Source organism: Procambarus clarkii, chromosome 28 (assembly GCF_040958095.1).
Source record: "Procambarus clarkii isolate CNS0578487 chromosome 28, FALCON_Pclarkii_2.0, whole genome shotgun sequence".
NCBI lineage: Eukaryota > Metazoa > Arthropoda > Malacostraca > Decapoda > Cambaridae > Procambarus > Procambarus clarkii.
Window position 1 is genome coordinate 27,514,691 of NC_091177.1, and position 4,723 is coordinate 27,519,413.

Consider the following 4,723-nt stretch of genomic DNA (forward strand, 5'->3'; position numbering starts at 1 on the left):
CATGACATAGCGCTCGCGGAACGCCAGGCGAGTGTCTTACCACTACACCACGGAGACTGCTGAGATTATTAACGAAGATAAGTGAGAGAGCTAACGCAGAGGAGAAGAGCTGGAGCTTGGTAAATGTGATATTTTTATTTACTCAGTTAGAAGTATGGCAGGATAAAATTTTATGAAAATTAATGGGTTATTAATGAAGATGCACAAGGGAACTAAGGCTGAAGACGAGAGCTGCAGCTCGGTAACTAAATTATTGTATTGTACTACATTTGAAATAGGGTTATTTAAAATTTTAGGGGGATTGGACTGTTAGTAAAGAAGTTATGGGGATAAACTTAGGCGGGGACAAAAGCTGGAGCTCGTTAACTAAATTATTGTATTTTGCTACGTCTGAAATAGCTATGTTTTAAATCTCGAAGAAATTGATTGAATACTAAAGAAGTTGTATTAGTTACCTAAGGCGGGGTACAGGAGTTAGCACACGATAAATGCTCACATCTACTTTTTCTACGTACGAAATATAACGGTCCTAAATTTCAGGGGGGATTGGACTGTTAGTAATGAATCTACGGCAGAAGACTAAGGCGGGAACAGGAGCTAGAACTTGCTTACTGAATTGATTTGATTTACTACGTCCGAAATATATCTGTTTAAAATTTTAGGAAAATTGATAGGTTAATATTGAGACTACACTATAGAAAAACATATACGGCACGCATAGACGCAATAAAGCACCTAAATTATTGGGATCGTCTCAAAGCCCTCCAAATGTACTCACTAGAAAGAAGACGAGAGAGATATCAAATAATATACACCTGGAAGATACTGGAGGGCCAAGTACCAAATCTACACAGTAAAATAACAACGTACTGGAGTGAACGACATGGAAGAAAATGTAGAATAGAACCAATGAAGAGCAGAGGTGCCATAGGCACAATCAGAGAACACTGTATAAACATCAGAGGTCCGCAGTTGTTCAACGTCCTCCCAGCAAGCATAAGAAATATTGCCGGAACAACCGTGGACATTTTCAAGAGGAAACTAGATTTATTCCTCCAAGGAGTGCCGGACCAACCGGGCTGTGGTGGGTATGTGGGCCTGCGGGCCGCTCCAAGCAACAGCCTGGTGGACCAAACTCTCACAAGTCGAGCCTGGCCTCGGGCCGGGCTTGGGGAGTAGACGAACTCCCAGAACCCCATCAACCAGGTATCAACCAGGTAACACTTATTAATGCGAACTCTAACAAATATTGGTCTTTAATTGAACTTAGATTAATTTCGATCATGAACTGGACTCCGAATATTTTCGGGAACAAACTGGACTCTGACGAATTTTCGGTCTTAAATGCTTATAAAACTAAATGTCATGGCTAAGATTCTTCTTTTCCTTAACAAAACTTCTGTGAACATATTCTCAGAAAAAGTTCTTTGAAAAAAATGTGCATTTTTGAAAATAGGCAAAATTTGTCCGTAGAGTTTAGCTGAAAACCCTGTGGCTCTAACACGATTTTTTTTCCTGAATTTTTCTATAAGATTTTCCTACTTATTTTTTTCCATAAGAACTCTTAACAAACTTCTAAAATCTCATAAAATATTTTCCTCATAAGAATTCTTTAATTCCAAATCAGTGACTGGCTAAATTCACCTGGAAACCCTGAAGATCCAGCTTCCCTTTTTCCCCGAAAAAAAAGGGGACGCTGGATCTTCATCCCTACTACTCACCACCAGTAGTAGGTGGTGAGTAGTAGCATCACTATCTCACACTACCACCACCATCACTATCTCACATGACCACCACCACACACTACATCCACCACCACCACCACACACTGCCACCACCACCACACAATACCACCACCACCAACACACACTACCACCTTCACCACCACCACACACTACCAGCACCACCACCTCTTCTCACTACCACTACCACCTCCACACATTAGCACCACCTCCACACACTACCACCAGTTCCACCACACACTAGCACCACTTCCACACACAACCACCACCTTCTCATACTACCACCACCACCACCACACTGCCACCAATACCACACACTACCACCACCACCACACATTACCACCACAACCACTACCACCACCAACCACCACCACACACTACCACTACCACCACCAAATACTACCACCACAGCCCGGTTGGTCCGGCACTCCTTGGAGGCTTAAATCTAGTTTCCTCTTGAAAATGTCCACGGTTGTTCCGGCAAGAAATATTGCCGGAACAACCGTGGACATTTTCAAGAGGAAACTAGATTTATTCCTCCAAGGAGTGCCGGACCAACCGGGCTGTGGTGGGTATGTGGGCCTGCGGGCCGCTCCAAGCAACAGCCTGGTGGACCAAACTCTCACAAGTCGAGCCTGGCCTCGGGCCGGGCTTGGGGAGTAGAAGAACTCCCAGAACCCCATCAACCAGGTAACCAGGTACCACCACCACCACACACTATCACCACCACCACACACTATCACCACCACCACCACACTCTACCACCAACACACACTACCACCACCACCACACATTACCCCCCACCACCACACACTACAAACACCACCACAACACACTACAAACACCACCACCACATACCACCACCAGCACCACCTCCACATATTAGCACCACCTCCACAAACTACCACCACCAGCACCACACACTTCTACTACCACAACAACACACTACCACCACCAGCACACACTACCACCGCTGCCAGACTCCTCCACCTCTATCACACACTATCACCACTTTCACACACTACCATCACTAATACACACTACCACCATCACCATCACACACCACCTCCACCACTACCACCACCATACACTACCACCACCACCACTACAAACTACCACCACTATCACACACTACCACCACCACACACTTTCACTACCACTACGACACACTACCATAACCACCACACACCACCACCACCACCATCTCACACTACCACCATCACACACTACAACCACCACCACCACACATTACCACTTCCACTACCATCACACACTACCAACACCACTACCTCCTCACACTACCACCACAACCTCCACACATTGGCACCACCTTCACACACTATCACCAGCTCCAACACACACTAGCACCACCTCCACACACTACCACCACCACACACTTCCACCAATACCACACACTACCACCACCATACATTACCATCACACCCACCATCACTACCACCACACCACACAACCACCACAACCACACACTACCACCACCACCACCACACACTACCACACACTACCACCACCACTACCACCACCACTATCACCACCACAAACACAACACACTAACACCACCACCGCAACACACTACCACCACCACCACCTCCAAACACTACGACCACCACCTCCAAACATTAGCACCTCCTCAACACACAACCGCCACCACACACTACCACTACCACCATCACACACTACCACCAGCACCACACTACCACCACCACCATCACACATTACCACCACCTCCACCACACACCACCACCACCACCATCACTACCACCACCACCTCCTCACACTACCAGCACCACCACACACACTGTAATGGGGGTAAATAGCTCTCTTTAGTCCATTATTCTGCCCCCCCCCCCAGTTAACTAACGAGGACGTGGGAAACGGCTTTCTTTTGTCCGTTATCTCGCCGCCAGTTAGTTAACTATTCTAGAGTTCCCCCAGTGTTCCTACTGCAACCTTTCTAGCTCAACACCTTGTAAGCTAGGTATTTGATTACCTAGGTGCTACAACTACAAGGCGCCGTAACTTGATCCGCTACCCGCAACTCTAGAGAAAAACCAGGGAAGAAATGGATAATGAAGTAATTAGTGAGGGGTTTAGGGTGAGGGAGGGAGAGAGGAGGGAGGAGTAGGTGGGAGGAGTAAGGAGGGTCGTCAGGTGAAAGGAAAAAGTGGGAGAGAGGTGGAGGGAGAGATGAATAGGATGTGAGTAGGAGATAGTGGTAGAGGTAGAAGGGTAGATAGGTAGAAGTAGAAAAGTAGATAGTAGGAGTAGTAGTGCTGCCACTATCGATTCTAGACAGTACATACATGACAAGGAATGGAACTTGTCTGTATCAAAAGATGTTATTATCATGTGTCAACTGGAATCATGTTCCAGACAAGATTCTTTTATTCAGATTCCAAAAGATTACTCTGTACTCTAGTTTGCATATTGTATCCAAAAATCCCAGATCTAGGAACAATAAAAATCCGATTACAAGTAAAGTGAATCAAGTATATATTTCTCAATAATTCTTCAAGTATTTTTATTAGGATAGATATCATAATTCAAGCAATCAAACTGAAGGTTCACTATTATTATACGAAGTGAGTCATTACCCAAGAATTCGAAAACACAAAACTGCCTGCCCCCAGCTAGTCACACAACACTAGTAAACACGACTAAGTCACCTTCCATGTTCAACTCACCAAGTGTCTGCCTATACCTGGATAGAGAGGGGGGGAGGGTCTGTAGTTGACAGACTACAGATTAGCAGAAGCAAGGTGAAATTATCAGATTAGCAGAAGCAAGGTGAAATTCGCATCAGCTGACCTCAGGTCAACTTGAGGTCATTAACGTTTAGAGGTGTGAGTTTCAGGCCGACAAAATGGCGACTCTCAAATCCTTGTCTGTGACTCATGAACTATATATATATTAAAAAAATCTAAACAAAACACCTTTACGGTGTTACAACACTACCACCACCA